The sequence below is a fragment of the Dasypus novemcinctus genome (assembly GCF_030445035.2).
Source record: "Dasypus novemcinctus isolate mDasNov1 chromosome 11 unlocalized genomic scaffold, mDasNov1.1.hap2 SUPER_11_unloc_1, whole genome shotgun sequence".
In the NCBI taxonomy this organism is placed as follows: Eukaryota; Metazoa; Chordata; class Mammalia; order Cingulata; family Dasypodidae; genus Dasypus; species Dasypus novemcinctus.
The window spans coordinates 1867943-1886344 of NW_026688125.1; the positions used below are offsets into that span (position 1 = coordinate 1867943).

The 18402-nt window shown below is 44.3% G+C and overlaps 1 pseudogene; it reads left to right on the top strand.

Annotated features, from left to right (window-relative positions):
- The first annotated feature begins 8327 nt into the window (after window positions 1–8327).
- Window positions 8328–9184, top strand: LOC131277356 (heterogeneous nuclear ribonucleoprotein D0 pseudogene; annotated as a pseudogene).
- The last annotated feature ends 9218 nt before the right edge of the window (window positions 9185–18402 follow it).

The following is an 18402-nucleotide window of genomic DNA, read 5'->3' on the forward strand; positions in this document are numbered from 1 at the left end:
TCAGCTATTATTTTTAGATTTGAGTTTTTGTCAATAAAAAGTTGTGGTTCATGTTTTAATTTTATATAGTACATGCTGGCAATATAATATTTTTTGAAAATGCAGAAATTTGAATACTCAGCACTATATACGACCTATTCAAATGATGGGATAACCTAAAAAGAGCTGAGGCTTGAACCCAGTTGGACACGGCAGGATCCTGATTATATTCAAAGGTAGGAAAAGTAGCCAGAGAGAAAGCATACAGGGGCTGAAGATGAGGTGTCAGGGATGGAGCTCTGATTGACAAAGCAGGGAGGCCAGAAGTACCCACCTTGCATTAAGTTATGCATGCTCAGGTGGCCACGGCCAGTGCAAGAAGGGGAGCTCTGTCTCTCCCCATCAGCCAGGTCCCTCAGCTTTGGTGGATGAGCCTGTCACATGTTGGTAGCTGCCAGCGTGGTGCTTCAGCCCCCCCTTCCTAATAGCCACCAAGTTCAATTGGCACCACTGCCCACCTGCCTCCAAGTCCCAGTGTTCCTGGCACCTGCCTCCTCAGAGCACTAAAACTCCAACCCCATCCCTCAGATGGGCAATAGCAGCTGGGCTTAGAAGTACATTAAGGACTAGGAGAGGTGTGGAGGATCCACCCTGTGAGGCAGGAGGCCTGGGGACACACCTTGGGCTCACCTGCACCTCAGGGCAGATACTGCAGGAGAAATGGGGGCAGTTCTGTCCCAATCAGCCCTTCAGCACTCAGGGTGGTAAGGGAGCATGACAGGGGCTTCCCGTAGTTTCCTGCAGCCACAAGAACCACTAGCACCTGCAGCCACTGGGCACTAAAGTTCTCACTCACATTGGCACAGCAGTCATCCCCATCCCTCAGCCCACCAACAGATTCCGTGATTAGAAACTCCCAGCAGGTCAGTGGCTGGATGACCTGTGCTCCTCACTGTTCAGCCCTTCTGCCCCAAGTCCCAGGACTTCTGATGGGCTCCATCCAATCCCATGCAAGCTGTGACTACTTCAGGCTGGCTATACTTTCCAACAGCCCTAGAACAGGGGAGGCCTGGACAGATGAAGGGGAAGTAGTGAGGAAAGGTCGAGGAAGAGTCGCTGCCTGCAAAGTGTTGGAAGCAGCTCAGGAGGGCCTTGCCAACACAATGCAGGACCATCTGCCCTAGATTTACCCATCCAGGGGTGTACTGGTGAGGAGGAACCTCCTCCAAGCCTGGACAGCCAAAGGGGCAAGGCCTCCTCACCAGTTTCTGCATTGTCTGCTGTAGCCCAGAGGCCTTATAAAGGTCCACTGAGCACTGTCACCCTGCTGACAACCACCTACATGCAGCGTGTATGTGCACCCAGCCCATTCCCCTTTGACAGTAGCTTCACCGAGATGCTGGGCGCTGAAGTGAGCCATTTCATCTACCTGCAGAAGGCAAACTGTGAGGCCATCATTTTCTGTGTCAGGAGCACCTGATGACAAGAAGACCCTCCTAGCTAAGCCTCCCTGCCTGCCAAGGACTGGTGCCAGTTCCTGAGGGCACATTGAAAATCTAGCACAGGCTGGTGCCAGGAAAGGCCTCCACCTGCCTCTTCTGATCCCTGCACTTCATCCAGGTGACGGGATTGGGACTTTAACAACTTTCAAAAGGCAATCCACCTAGCAATCCCAGGAACTCCCCATAAGCAAACCTGGATGACTTTCCTCAGACTCTGGGCATATTGGTAGGAGCCTGATGCACTGAGAGGATTTGAGATTTTTCCAAGATGTTCATAAAACCAAGGAGTAGCAACCAGAATCCGTACAAGACCTGCGGTACATCTCAGGGAAGAACACACCAGACTCGAGCATTTTCCATCAGTCAACATGAATGTTAGAGAATGTTAGGTGGCATCATATGCCCTCAGCTGAGGTCCAAGAAAAGGGGATTGGGCTACATTGTATAGGAAATTCCACCTGGCTGGAAGGTCACTGCTTTCAAAGTGTGACAGAAGTTTCCTGGAGCCTCATCTGCAGATTGTCAGCTGAAGCAATGTAAGTCCTAGAGAACTTTCCAAAATGCCAGGCCTTCTACCAGAAGGGTCCAGTGTTCCCAGGAGGGGAAGAGCCATCTGATTGAAACCACTGTATGGGACCACTCCATCCTGAGCAAGGCATACAAGCTCTGCCCAGCAACAGGACATGGAGAAGTCTGCAACCCTGCTCTTCTCCAGCAGCCCTGCCAACCCTTCATTTTCAGCTCCTCTCACAACCTTGAACCTCTTAGGCAAGCTTGTGGGGACCACAGAGTGAGAAGGTGGCTCTAACCTGAAACGTAGGCCCTGGCCCAGAAAATGTACCTATTCCCGAATTGGGAACCCTTATCCCTACTTAACTGCATGTTACTACTACACTGCTTTTCCAATAAAGTGAAAAAAAAAAAAAACTGCCAAAAAAGGAAAGAATATATTTGGAAACCCTATTTCTGCTAATAGTGTAATGTAAATAAAGAGAATTACTGTAACTCCACCAAACCACAAAGAGCCACAGCAATAAATGGGAAAAGGGCTTGAATAGGCATATCTGCCAAGAATACATATAAATGACTGAAAAGTACATAAACAGATGCTCAACATCATTAGCCATTAGAGAAATACAAATAAGATACCAAAGATAAAAATGAGGCACTACTTACTACACACACACTTGAAAGCTGTTGTTATGGAAACAAATGGTTGAGAAGATGTGGAAAAATGGACCCCTTAGATAATATGGGTGGGAAACTAAAATGCTGCAGCCAGAAAGCTAAACACAGAATTACCATGGGAGCTGGCAATTCCACTCCAAGAAAACATACCAGAGGACTGAAAGCAGGGACTCAACCAGATAGATCTATGGCAATATTCATGACAGCGTCATTCAAAAGAGGAGTTGTGAAAGGAGGGAGTTGGGAGTTATTGCTAAAGGGGAATGAGGTCTGGGTGGGATGATGGAAAGAGTCTGAATACAGTGGTCAAAGCTATCCAATATTATCAATGAACTCAATCAATGTCACCACGTGTTCCACTTAAAATGATTAAAATGATTTTTACGCTTTGAATATTTTTCCACAATTAAAGGAAAAAATCAAGTATGGTAATGACCACGTTTATAGAGTGAAAGATACAGGCCATTATGATCCCCTCAGTTGACTTAGAAAATGCTTTTGAAAAATTCCCACACCCGTTCATGTTAAGGAATCATTCAGAAAGGTAGCAGGAGACAGCAACTTCCTCCATATGATAAAGGATATTGATGAAAAACCAGCTAAGATGAAAATACCTGCTCAAGAAGGAAAGATCATTCCCTAAGATCACAAGAACAGACTCATCAGAATTAAAAACTTTTCTGCATGAAAGTCCATTCTCAAGAAAGGAAAAAGAAAATGTCCTGAAGTAGGGACAAAACACTTGAACATCGTCTGTGTGATGGGAGCTTAATATGCCCAGCCTATAGGCTACTGAAAGTCAAGAATAAAAGGAGAAATACTGCACTTAAAATATGGGCAGTTGCCTGGACCTTTTCCAAATAAGATATACTAATGAGAAATAAGCACATGAGAAGGTGCTAAACATCCTGAGACATTAGGGTAATACAAATAACAAAGGAAGTGCTACCACTTCTTTAAAAATGTTGGATAACTACTAAAGTAGATGTTGCATAACCAAAACCCTCACACCTTGCAGAGAGAAAGTTCAAAGGGTGAAGACACTTTAGATTCCAGTTTGGTGATGCCTCAGTTAACCATAGAATTTCCATATGACTTAGCAGTTGCACACCTACTTTCCTACTGAAAGGTCAAAATAGGGGTTCAAACAAAACGTTACCCAGGAATGATTTCAGTGTCTTTATTTGCAACAGCCAAATGTGGAAGCAACTACAATGTCCATCAATGAATGCATAAACTAAATAGTACATATAAGCAACAGAGAACTGTACAGCTATGAAAAGGCATACTGTTCTGGAAAGAGCTGAAATATGGATGAACCATGAAAGCACTGTGCTAACTGAAGTCAACACAAGGAAAAGCACCACAGAACTGCACTGAAATCAGCTGGGTAAATAATGAACTGCACAGAGACAAAATATCGATGACCACATGGACTTGAGGCAGGTATCAGGAGTAAAGGATTTCAGTTTTGCATGATGGAAAATGTCTGGTAATAGTGGAAGGGGAAAATAGCACAGTATTGTTACTGTTAACAAGATAACAAGATGTGTGCTGGACTGGTCAGCCAAAGGGGTGCTGAGGCACAATTCCACAAGCCTGCTAGTCTCCACTGAAGCTATTTCTTTCTGGTAGGAGCTTACAGATACCAGGCCATAATGCCTAAGTTACTTCCCTTGACAAATCTATTTGAACATCTTGGAGCAAGATGACTGGCAACATCAGCCAGGGTTCAGGCTTCCTGGCTTCCTCTCTTCCCAAGTCTTGCTTCTTTCTGGGCTAAGCTCCTCTGATTGTTCCATAAGGGCAGCTGTAGACTATGAGGCTCTCTAAGGCTTTGCCTCTCTCCACAAGGTCAGCTGGAGACAATCAGGTGAAGGGCTCTGTCTCTCACTTACCCCGGGGATTCTGCCCCATTGAAGGAGCTGTTTCTATTCCTCTGTGTTCTTCCCCTGCCTCATGTCCTGTCTTCCTGAGGCTTGCTTCTGTTTCCTCTCTGAGCTTACTTCCTGGGATTCCAGCTAAGGCTTCAGCATCAAACTCCAACTTCAAGAATCCTCAACTGTTTCCTTCACCATGCCTTTTCTCTGCCAGTCACCACTGCCCATGTGATGGAGACTCAATGGCCTACCCAGTGAGGTGGCCCAATCCAAGCCCTCCTCATAGCTTAGTCTTTCCCAGGTACATATCAGATGACAAACAAATTCCAATAACAATTTTTTGGAATTCATAACCATAGCAAACTGCTACATATACTGAAAATTGATTCAAATGGAGGGAAATGAAGGCAAAGGATTATAAGGGCCTTGGTCCTGTTGAGAACAGACTGCTCAGTTGAGCTTATCAAAGAAGAGCTCGGTGTTTCCTGCCAAGGTCAAGCTGGCAGAAAATCACCCTCTATGCCTAGATCATACAGAATGTATTACAAAAGATTACTGCAAGACAGGGAAGAATATGTTCAAAGATACAGATAAAACACTAACTTGGGATAACCTGAAGTGGAATCTGCTAACATGGGACACCACTGATTGTGGAAAAGTATGTGACAGGCAGGAACAGGAGAGTCAGACAATGCAGGTGGCTGCTGGAAATATAAGTCATTTAACACCTACAGCTTTTTTATTCTATCATTCACCAGCCGGTATTTGAGGGAACTTTTTAAACCTCTCATGTATTAAAGAAGGGTAGGGTCCCAGGCACCTTACTCTGCTCTGAGGCACACAGCCAGCATTACTAGATGCACATTTGCAAGCAATTTTCAGATAAAGAACACTGACTGGGGCGGCAGGCTTGGCCTGGTGGTTAGGGCATCCGTCTACCACATGGGAGGTCTGCGGTTCAAATCCCGGGCCTCCTTGACCCGTGTGGACCAGGCCCATGCACAGTGCTAATGCATGTGCAAGGAGTGCTGTGCCACGAAGGGGTGCCCTCCGCATAGGGGAGCCCCACGCGCAAGGAGTGTGCCCCATAAGGAGAGCTGCCCAGCATGAAAGAAAGTGCAGTCTGCCCAGGAATGGTGCCACACACACGGAGAGCTGATACAGCAAGATGATGCAGCCAAAAGAAACACAGATTCCCATGCCACTGACAACAACAGAAGCAGACAAAGAAGATGCAGCAAATAGACACAGAGAACAGAAAACCAGGGTGGGGAGCGGTAAGGGGAGAGAAATAAATAAATAAATAAATAAAATCTTAAAAAAAAATAAAAAGAACACTGACTCGGAAGCTGGCTTAAGTGAAATGCGAGTATTTATTCCTGTCATGATAAGACCTGTCATACAAAGGATTATACTCAGCTATTGTTTTTAGATTTGAGTTTCTGTCAATAAAAAGTTGTGATTCATGTTTTAATTTTATGTAGAACATACTGGCAAAATAATATTTTTTGAAAATGCAAAAATTTGAATACTCGGCACCATATATGACCTATTCAAATGATGGGATAACCTAAAAAGAGCTGAGGCTTGAACCCAGTTTGATGCAGCAGGATTCTGAGTATATTGGAAGATAGGAAAGTAGCCAGAGAGAATGCACAGAGGTGATGAATGTGAGGTGTCAGGGATGGAGCTCTGATTGACAAAGCAGGGAGGCTGGAGGGACCCACCTTGCATTAAATATGCATGCTCAGGTGGCCATTGCCAGTGAAACAAGGGGAGCTCCATCCCTCCCCATCAGTCAAGTCCCTCAGCCTTCGTGGGTGCCTGCCAGGGTGGTGCTGCAGCCCTACCTTCCCAACATCCACATTGTTCACTTGTCACCACTGCCCACCTGCCTCCAAGTCCCATGTTCCTGGAACCTGCCTCCTCAGGGCATCACACTTCCAACTCTCTCCCTCAGACTGGCTGGAGCAGCCTGGGGCTAAGAATACAATAGGACAAGGAGAGGTATGGAGGACCCACCCCATGAGGCAAGAGGCCTCGGGACACACCTTGGGCTGACCTGGCATCAGAGCAGATACTGGAGCAGCCATTGGGGCAGCTCTGTCCCAATCAGCCCTTTAGCACTCAGGGGCAGTAGGGCAGCATGACAGTGGCTTCCCATAATTCCCTGTGGCCAGAAGACCCACCAGCACCTGCAGGCACTGGGCACTAAACCTCTCTCATGTTGGCACAGCAGTCTTCCCTGTCCCCCAGACCACCAATAGACACCGTGGTTATGAACTCCCAGTAGGTCAGTGGCAGAATGACTTGTGCTCCTCACTGCTCACACTTTCTGCTCCAAGACTCAGGCCTTCTAATGGGCTCCATCCATGCCCATTCATGCTTTGACTACTTCACCCTGGCTATCCTTCCCAATGACCCCAGAACAAGGGAGGCCTGGGCAGATGGATGGGAAGTTGTGGGAAGAGGTTGAAGGAGAGTCATTGCCTCTGAAGTGGTAGATGCAGCCCAGGAGGGCCTTGCCAACATTGTGTAGGACCACCTTCCCTCAATTTACCCATCCAGGTGTGTGCTGGTGAGGAGGAATCTCCTCCAGTCCTGGATATCCAGGGCAGCATGGCCTCCTCACCAGTTTCTACAGGGTCTACTTGCAGCCCAGAGACCTGAAAAAGGTGCACTGAGCACTGTCACCATGCTGACAACCTCCTACATGCAGAGTTTATGTGCACCTGGCCCAATCCCCATTCACAGAAGTTTCATCGAGCTCCACAGAGATGAAGTGAGTCATTTCATGTACTTCTAGAAGGGCCCTGAGACCACAACTTTCTTTCAGGAACAGCTAATAATCAGGATACATTCCTAGCTAATCCTCCCCACCTGCCAAGGGTTGGTGACAGTTCCTGAGGGCACATTGAAAATCTACTGCAGGCTAGTGTCAGAAAAGGCCTCCACCTGCATTGCCTCCTCCCTGTGTCTTGTCCAGGTGACTGGATCAGGAATTGAACAGCTTTCAAAAATTAATCCACCTAGCAATCCCAAGAAGTCCCCATAAGCAAACCTGGATGACTTGCCCTGGGCTCCCGGTGTGTTAGCATGAGAATGACACACCGAGAGGATTTGAAAAATTTCCAAGGTGTTCATAAAACCAAGGAGCAACAACCAGTATCCATACAAGATCTATGGTCCATCTCAGGGAAGAAAAAGCCAGACTCAAGCATTTTCCATCAGTCTACATGAACATTAGAAAATGTTTGGTGGCATCATATGCCCTCAGGTGAGTGCCACAGAAAAGGGGTTTGGGTTGCACTCTAATAGGAAATTCCACCTGACTGGAAGGTCACGACTTTAGAATTGTGACAGAATTTTCCTGGAACCTCATCTGCAGATTGCCAGTTGAATTGATATGAGTCATAGAGAACTTCCCAAAAGGCCAGACCTTCCATCAAAAGGGTCTAGTGGTTCAGTTGGCCATTTTAGGTGGTCCACAGTGGCGCCATTAAAGTGAGGAGGCAGCAAGAGGGGCTGCCACTACTTCTTTTTCTTTTTAAGTGCAGCCAAAAAAAGCAGGAGTGCATGCCACACGAGAGTGGGAGGTGAGGGGACAGGCCAGGGAGAGGCGCAGGAGCTTTTGCAGCCACGCGTGCTCCCTCTCTGTCTTGTGTGTCTCGCGAGGTAGAGCGGGTGCACGGCAGCAGCGGGGATTACTTTGCTGCTAGTTTCAGTTCAGGGCAGTGGCGGGTGTAGTCTCGGTGGCGGCGGTGCAGGCAGTAGCACGATGTCGGAGGAGCAGTTCGGCGGGGACGGGGCGGGGGCGGTGGCGGTGGTAACTGGCAGTGGTACGCGCCTCGGCAGGTGAGCAGGAGGGAGCCATGGTGGTGGTGGAGCAGGAGGCAGCAGCGTTGGCAGGAAGCGAAGCTGGGACGGGGGGGGGGGGGGGGGGGCCCGAACCGTGGCCAGAGGCACCGAAGGGGGCAGCGCCGAGTCGGAGGGGGCAAAGATCGATGCCAGTAAGAACAAGGAGGATAAAGGGAAAATGTTTACAGGAGGCCTTAGCTGGGACACTACAAAGAAAGATCTGAAGGACTACTTCCCCAAATTTGGGGAAGTTGTAGACTGTACTCTGAAGTTAGATCCTATCACAGGGTGATGAAGGGGTTTTGGCTTTGTGCTATTTAAAGAGTCAGAAAGAACATAAATTGAATGGGAAGGTGATTGATCCTAAAAGGGCCAAAGCCATGAAAACAAAAGAGCCTGTTAAAAAAAATTTTGTTGGTGGCCTTTCTCCAGATACACCTGAAGAGAAAATAAGGAAGTACTTTGGTGGTTTTTCATAAGGTGGAAATCATAGAGCCCCCCGTGGACAAGACCAATAAGAGGCATGGATTCTGCTTTATTACCTTTCAAGAAGAGGAACCAGTGGAGAAGATAATGGAAAAGAAATACCATAATGTTGGTCTCAGTAAATGTGAAATAAAAGTAGCCATGTCAAAGGAACAGTATCAGCAACAGCAACAGTAGGGATCTAGAGGAGGATTTGCAGGAAGAGCTCGTGGAAGAGGTGGTGATCAGCAGAGTGGTTATGGGAAAGTATCCAGGTGAGGCGGTCATCAAAATAGCTACAAGCCACACTAAATTATTCCATTTGCAACTTATCCCCAACAGGTGGTGAAGCAGTATTTTCCAATTTGAAGATTCATGTGAGGGTGGCTCCTGCCACCTTGCTAATAGCAATTCAAACTAAAATTTTTCTATCAAGTCCCCAAATGGAAGTATGACCTTGGGTCCCTCTGAAGTTTAACTCTGAGTACTATTAAAAGAAATTTGCTTTCATTGATTTATTTCTTAATTGCTATGCTTCAGAATCAATTTATTTTATGCCCCTTCCCCAGTATTGTAGAGCAAGTCTTGTGTTAAAAGCCCAGTGTGACAGTGTCATGATGTAGTAGTGTCTTACTGGTTTTTTAATAAATCCTTTTGTATTAAAAAAAAAAAAAAAAGGGTCCAGTGTTCCCAGGATGGGAAGAGCTCTCTGATGAAAAGCACTGCGTGGGAGCACACCCTCCTGAGCAAGGCATCCAAGCTCTGCCCAGCAACAGGACATGAAGAAGTCTGCAACCCTGCTCTTCCCCAACAGCCCAACCACATGTTCATTTTCTGCTCCCCTTGCACTCTTGACCCTCTTAGGCAAGCTCATGGGGATCACAGAGCAAGAAGGTGGCTTGTGACGGTTCGCTTGGTCGGCCAGCAAACCACACTTCAGCCCGAGGGGTGACCGCAGTGGCTCTAAACTTAAATATAAGCCCACTTATTGTATGAGTCTCCAGAAGTCAGAAAGAGGACCTAATCCCAAAATCTGAACCCTGAGCTCTACTTAACTACTTTACTACAATACTACTTTTCCAAAACCTAAAAAAAGTAAACCTAAAAAGGGACAGAAAATATTTGGAAACTCTGTTTCTGCTAATAGCGTAATATACAAAACATAAAGAGAATTACTATAACTCAACAAAAGGACAAACAGCCCCATTTAAAAATGGGAAAATGGCTTGAATAGACATATCTGCCAAGAATATATACAAATGCCCAAAAAGCATGTAAACAGATGCTCAACATCATTAGCCATTAGAGAAATGCACATAAGATACCAAAAATAAAAATGAGGTGCTACTACACACATGCTTTAATGCTGGTTTTAGGGAAAAAAATGGTTTTGAGGATGTGAAAAATGTAGCCCTTGGAAATTATGGGTTCAAAATAAAATAAAAGTCACACAACCCACTTAAAAAATGGTCAAGAAATTTGAACTGGCACTTTCTCAAAGAAGAAATTCAAATGGCCAAAAAGCACATGAAAAGATCCTCAAAATCACTAGATATTAGGGAAATGTAAATCAAAATTTCTAGGAGATACCATGTTACTCCCATCAGACTGGCAGCTATCAAAAAATAGAAGACTACACGTGTTTGAGGGGATGAGGAGGAATGGGAACACTCATCCAGTGCTATTGGGAATGCAGTAGAATCCGGCCATTCTGGAGAACAGTTTGGCAGTTTCTCAAAAAACTACCTGTAGATTTGCCATATGACCCAGCAATCACTCTACTGGGTATATATGCAGAAGAACTGAAAACAAGGACACAAACCTATGCACACCAATGTTCATAGTGCCATTTTTCATTATTGCTAAAATTTGGAATCAACCCAAAACCCATCGACAGATGAATGGATAAACAAACTGTTGTCTATACATACAATGGAATACTACTCAGCTATAAGAAGAAATACAGTACAAACAAATGGGAAAACATGGATGAATCTTGAGGCCCTTATGTATAGTGAAGCAAGCCATGCATTGAAGTACAAATACTACATGACCTTTCTGATATGAAATAATCAAACCAAGCTGTCTCAGAGAGCTAGAAACTGGATGATAGGCTTACAGGAAATTGCAGGGGGAGGAAGGTTGTGCACTGATGTCTACATGAGTGAAATCTATGATAAAGTGGAGGTTAAGCAGTTGTACAAGGAAGGGATAAGATGGGGCATAGGGAAAATATTGGGTGGGTCTTTGCAGGTCTGAGGGGGTCTCGGGTGGGAGGATGGGTCAGATGGCCTAAGGAATCAGGAGGAGGGCTGGGGGAACAATTGAACATGGGAGATTGTTGGGTATGTGGTTTAAACTATAATGTTGAGAAAACTCTTTAGAAAATTTAATAAAGAAGAATTATCTGGTTAAGTTCCTTAAGGTGGGGCATCTGGTACAGGGGCAGGCTTCTAGGGAGTGTGTGAATGCTCATCTTCTCATAGTGTTATAGTGTGTTATATCATTGGATGGAAACTCATACAATAAGTGGGAAGGTGTGCCCACATCCTGGGGAGGCCTGATCTTCTGAAATAGATGGAATTGTGTCTCTCAAGAGAATTGGTGGCTCCCAATGGGGGAGGACAGTCTAGTATATCAAGCCCTCAGCATTATGGTAAGTATCCATGAATCTGGTCCTTCAAACAGTGAGTATGCATCCTGAGGGGAGGGAGAGAGAGGACTAGAGTAGATGGAAGCAGGGTAACTGGGGGTCAATGGAAGTGTTCCATAAGCTCATGCAATGATGGATATAAGACATGTTAAATTACACCAAAAATGTATAAAAGTCTATAGGCTAAAATGTAAATCATAATGTAAAACATAAGGTAACTAAAATTTTAGAAAATTTGGGAAGTGGATTTGGCTCACCTGATAGAGCATCTGTCTACCACATGGGATGTCCAGGGTTCGAATCCTGCACCTTCTGACCCATGTGGTGAGATGGCCCACATGCAGCACTGATGCACACAAGGAGTGCCATGCCACACAGGGGTGTCCCCCATGTAGGGAAGACCCATGCACAATGAATGCACCCTGCAAGAAGAGCTGTCCCTCATGAAACAAAGTGCAGCTTGCCCATGAGTGGCACAGCACACATGGAGAGCTGATGCAGCAAGATGATGCAACATAAAGAAACACAGATTCCCAGTGCTGGTGACAAGAATACAAGCAGACACAGAAGAACACACAGCAAATGGACACAGAGCAGACAACTGGGGGAGAGGGGTGGAGAAATAAAAATCTTGAAAAAATGAAAATAAAAAATAAAAGATTAGAAAAATTGTACTGTCTAAAATATAAACCATAATGTAATCCAAAATGAAACCGTGTTTGATAGCTATGTTTCAATACCTTTACATCAGCTGCAGCAACTATAACATGAACATGTAAAAAGATCATTGCTGGGGAAGGGTGAAAAGGGTTTGATGTTGGATATATGGGAGTCCCCCATATTTTATGGGATTTTATGGGTGAAAAGGGTTTGATATTGGATATATGGGAGTCCCCTATATTTTATGGGACTTTAACATGATCTAAAACATTTTTGAAGACAAAATTAAAAATTAGGGAAAAAAAGAAAGGATGTAGACACTGAGGAAGAAGTGAAAGAAACGGCCTTGCCACTGTACATACATGGCAACACCTATTAGAGTGATGAAAGGCAAAATGTCAAAACAAAGTTTTATGATATTTTGCACTTTTTAATACCCCAATTTATTTTTACTCTATTTAGTATTTCTAAAATAGTATGCAATCTACTACTAATCTTTAAACCTATCACTACTACTTCATTTTCATATTAATTGAATTTGGCAATATATTAGGGTTCATTTTTGAAGATGTTTTGGACCACAGAGGGGTCCAGCTATGGCAGAGGAGGAACTCTGGTGTGGGGTGTTATTGATGGGGGACACAAGGTTGGGAGGGAGTTCTCCAGGGCATGTATATAGGGTACATAAAATGTTTGGATATATTTTGGGTATATTCATAGTAGTTACTGTTACAAATGACAACTGAGGGAGTGCTGAGTTCCTAGCCAGGGAAATGTGTCACATTCCCCAATGAAACAGCAACAACCTCCATGTGCAAGGGCAAAGACCAGTGAAGAAGAATGCTCCAATGATGAGCCCTTGATACTGAAGACTATGCTTATGAACCTGTGCACCTGAAATTTGAACCAGGCCCAGAGCTGCAGGGTGCCTAAGAGTTACCTCCTGAGAACCTCCATGTTGCTGAAATTTGACCACTGTCTAAGCCAAATTCAGCATGTAAACATATTACCTTACCCCCCCCCATGGGACATGACTCGCAGTGATGAGCATCCCTTGCCCTGAAGGATTATTACCAGTCACTAACTGGTGATGCAACTAGAAAAAGACCTTGAATAAAAGGGGGAAATGGTAAAGACAAATGAGTTTAGATGGTAAAGAGCCTTCAAAAAAGTCAGAAGGTCATCAGAGGGGTTGTGCTTATGCATGACTTAGCAGGATCCCAGAGATAGCCAAAGCAGATAAAACCCCAGGTACTGGTTCTCCTGAGGGTTATGGAGACACACAGGTTCTATGGTTTAGGCAGTTGGCTCTGGAGTTCAGTGCCTTGCCAGTGGGCCCTACTTTGGAATTTGTGTTCCTGAGTGTGGAGTTGGACTTAGGTGAGACCTTTCTACACTTGCCACTTCTGTCACTTTTACTGAGCCTGTAGTTGGCACTGGGGTTGGTGTATACCCAGGAGACTTGAATCTCTGGACTTGCCATATGCCAGCTGGGCCCTGAGCCTCAGCAGAGTTGCAATTCCTACTCTTCATTTTGTGGGACTTACACAGGTCAGCTAACAGGGAAATGAAGATTGTCAACCACCATACCAGGGAACCAAGAGTGCCTACAACTATAAGCAGGAGATTCACATCCATCAACCATGTGGGATCTAAACCCTCTCTCAACATAGAGGTTGAGTGGACATCACCAACCCAGGGTACACAGGATGGATGAATAAAATATGGATTAGAGTGAACTTACTGGTATTCTACTAAGAACAATTGTGACTATTAATGGAAGAAACTATAGCATTTATCTGGAGAAAGTGGCCACAGGAGCCTGGAAGACTGATGGGCAGACCTATAGGATGGAAAAGCAGGGCTGACAAGAGGACAAAGAGGAGATGCTGCCTCTGAGGCAGTGGATGTATCCCAGGAGGACCTTGCCAAGGTTGTACATGACCACCTGCCCTGAATTTACCCATCCAGGTGTGTGCAGGTGTATAGGGGACAGTTCCCATTCTGGACAGTCAGGGTGTATGGCCTCCACACCTGGTGCAGAAGAGACCACTGCAGCCCAGTGGCCTGAGGAAGGTAACTTGGGACAATATCTCCAACCTGAAAACCCCTTACACACAAAGTTTAGGTGTGTTCCTCTAGGACAAGTTCATTGAGACCCCAGGAGCTGAAGGGAGACTTTGAATATTTTTTCAGAAGGGCACTAAAGCCACTAATTTCTGTCAGGAACAGCTAATGATCATGAGACACTCCCAGCAAAGGCCTCCCTGCCCAGCAAGGGCTGTTGCCAGCTCCCTAAGGGTTTTTTTGACAATCTTAGAGAGGAAGGCTGCAGAAAAGACCTCCACCAGCCTCTTCCATTACCTGTGCTTTGTCTAGGTGACTCGAGTGGGACTTTCAGGATGTTAATCCACCTAGTTATGCCACAGATTACCCTCAAGCAAAACTGGATCACTCTTGGAATTCCATGAGTGCTGGCATGAGAATGACACCATAAGAGGATTGAACATTTTTCAGAACTGTCATACAACCAAGGAGCATCAACCAATATCCAGGCCAGACCTGCGGTGCCATCTCTGAGCCCAGAAGTCAGAGTCCAGCTGTTTCCATCATAAAATGTGAATATTAGAAATGTTATGAGCAATCACATGCCCTCAGATAACAAAAGAGCACTGAAAAGGATTTTGGATTATCCTGTCACAAGAAATCCCACCTCTCTGGAAGGAAATGGCATTAGAAGTGTGACTGAAAATTCCTGGCTGCTCCACTGTGGATTTCCAAGTGAAATGATATGTTGTATAGACCTTGCCCAAAGCCCACAGACCTGTACCAGTGTCACAGGAACAATTTCAAGACACAGGTTCATATCTGAACAGGTACCTCCAGAGGAGATTTTGAGGAAAACTATTTCTAACCATCACCCTAACCACAACTTTGTCCTTACCTCTCTAACTATAAACTTAAACTTCAATGTCTCTCAAAACTTAACCCTCAATCTAACGCTGAAGGTGCACACTGGAATCTCCTGAGTAGTCCACAACCTTGACAATATAAACGCTCAGCTACTGCCACCCAGACATCTATGGAAAAACATCATTTAGAATGTCCTATTGACTTCCAAGACAATAAGCAATCTGACAGTTGGAACTGGAAAATTGGCCTGAAATGCTGTAAGGGCACATGAACTATGAGACTTTTCTTGGCCAGGGCAGAGAGAGACAGCTGTTTTTCCCCAGGCCATATCAGCCTGAAGGGTCCAGCAGGACAACATTCCAGCCATTGAAGAGGGCCTGGGAGAAATTTTTCATGTTACCCTTGGAATCCCTGTCCCACCACTGACAGCTGCTGCTCAGGGCAAAGACCCTGGGAACTCCCTAGCAAGCTGACTTGGTTTTGGCTGTCGGACCATCTTCCAGAAACTTAGACCATCTGGGGGCTGCCTCATGAGGCCTCCAAACAGATGGCTGGTCCTGGCAGATGCTGGCTGGGTGGTGTGGATGTGCACCTTGGACCACTGTCTGAAGCCTCAGCAAAGGGTAGAAAGGAGGCTCCTGTGTCAGGTAAAGTGAATCTACTGCTCAGAGCCCTGAAGCAAGCTGGCTCTGATCTGTCCCCTGCAGTGAATTTGGAGAATTTGGTTGATGTTCACCCAAAAAGGCATCAAAGGGTAAACTGGGTGGGACAACAAGCCTCCCCTCATGGCCCTGCAGGCCATCACCAGCAATTCCTGGTCTCCAAATGGAGACTTAACTTAGTTTTGGGGGAGGCATAAACTGCCAGGTACAAGTGTGAGCAGGGTCTTGCAGGGATGGCTGGAGGCTCCTGACATGAAGTGACATTGAGCATGGCTTTGGGAGACCATGAAAAGGCTGTATGTGTGGGGAGGAAACTCTGACATCATTGTTAATAAAGGGTAAAAATGTCACAGACACAGAAACTCAACAGTGTTTAATAACATTGACCACAAATGAAGAGCAATAATAATGCATGATACCAGGAAGTGGGCTTGGCCTAATGGATAGGGCATCTGCCTACCACATGGGAGGTCTGCGGTTCAAACTCTAGGCCTCCTTGGCCCGTGTGGAGCTGGCCCATGCACAGTGCGGATGCATGCAAGGAGTGATGTGCCACGCAGGGGTGTCCCCTGTGTAGGGGAGCCCCATGCACAAGGAGTGCACCCTGCAAGGAGAGCCGCCCAGTGTGAAAGGAAGTACAGCCTGCCCAGGAATGTCACCACACACAGAGGGCTGACACAACAAGATAATGCAACAAAAAGAAACACAGATTCCCGGTGCTGCTGCTAAGGCTAGAAGCAGTCACAGAAGAACACACGGTGAGTGGACACAGAAAGCAGACAATGTGGGGGGGTTGGGGAGGAAGGGGAGATAAATAACTTTAAAAATATCTACTAAAAAATGCATGATACCATTACTAAGACAATCCTAGTAAGATTTCTTACAGAGATGAGACTGTGACCCAGGTTTGAGGTTGAATTCACTGGTGTCAGGATGCACATTAAGAAACAATTCTTTCTAAGTAAGCTAGCACATTGTCTGATTGCTACTCACTGCTTTTGAGACCACTGAGGAACCAGAACTAAGGGCAGCCATTGTTCCACACCCCTCAGGTGAAACTGGCAGAGATGTCTTGAAACAGGGCTTTTTATTCCTGTTATCTTTTTATGTCCAGGAATCAACAAAAAGTTACAAGACCAACAAAAAGGGAAACTATAACCCACTCACAGAAAAAAAATGTTTGCAAGAAAACATTCCTGAGGAAGCTCATAAAATAGAGCAATTTGTTTAAGATGTTAAATGACTTATCTTAAAAATATACATAACTTAAATGAATCCATATGGAAAGAAATAAAGGAAAGCAGGAAAACAAAAAACTCACAGAATAAACTAGAGATAGAAATTATAAAAGAAGAGAAATTTGGAGCTGCAAAAGTACAGTAATTGAATTTACTCAAGCAAAGAATGTAGTGAAAGGATGCAAAAATATTTCCACACAGTTATTAGCCAAATGAGAACACAAGTGGATATAACAATATTGGACAAAATTGACTAATTCAAATGTCTTACAAAACAGAGTACACACATACATAGATCTACACTACATTGTTAATACTAACTTAAACCATTGACTACAGTTAATAGTACAATTATACGAATATGATATCATCAATTGTAAGAAATATTTCATACTAATGCAAGGTGATAATAACAGAGGTACATGGGAATCCTTTATTTTTTGGATGAGTATGCTCTAAACCATCAACTTCTCCAAAAAACAATTAAAAACCAAAATCAGTTACAAGACAAAACAGGAGGCTACCTATTAATGAAAGGCACAGTAAAACAGGATGAAATAAACATTTATGCATTTAAAAATAGTGCCCCAAAATACATAACTTAGAGATATAAAAATTGTTTAAAGTCTATGTTAACAGGCATGCAACATACAAAGATGTAATCTAAGACAGTAAGAACACAAAAAAAGAGGTGGAGTATTGTGGGGATAGACTGTTTATTACTGAGATGAGGTTGGTACTAGTCTAACTAGGTTTTTTATTTTAAGCAGTTATTGTTAAATACAAAGGTAACCAATAATAACATAAAAATATAAAGAAGAAAAGGGAAGGAAATCCAAATAGTACAGAGCAGAAAGCCACAAAAAGGAAAAAAAAAACAGCATTACAGCCATCACTGAGGAACAATAAACATACATGACATGCAGAAATCAAATAGCAAAATTGAAAATATATTTTCTTCCTTCTTCTATTGTCTTAACTGTCAAAGGATTAAACTCCCCTTTTAAAAGAAAGAGATTGATAGACTGGATGAAAAACCTGATCCTGCTAAATGTGGTCTACTTTAGGTACAATCTCAAAAAGATGTAAATGAAAAATAAGGAGAAAAATTATTTCCATGAGAATGGTAATCACAAGAAGCCCCAGAGGCTATATTATTTTCAGAAATAGAGTCTTCAGGTATAAAAATTTTTACATTAATAAAAGGCCCAATCAACAAAGATATAATGGTGATAAGTAATCTGCCATATATACAACCAATAACATCAGAGTACATGTGTACAATACATATGGAAATTTTTCCAGGGTATGCCATATATTAGACCATGTATAAAATGAAACTAATATTTAAAATATTGGAATCATACAAAGGATCTTCTAAAAAATCAGTAGCAGGGGAAAACT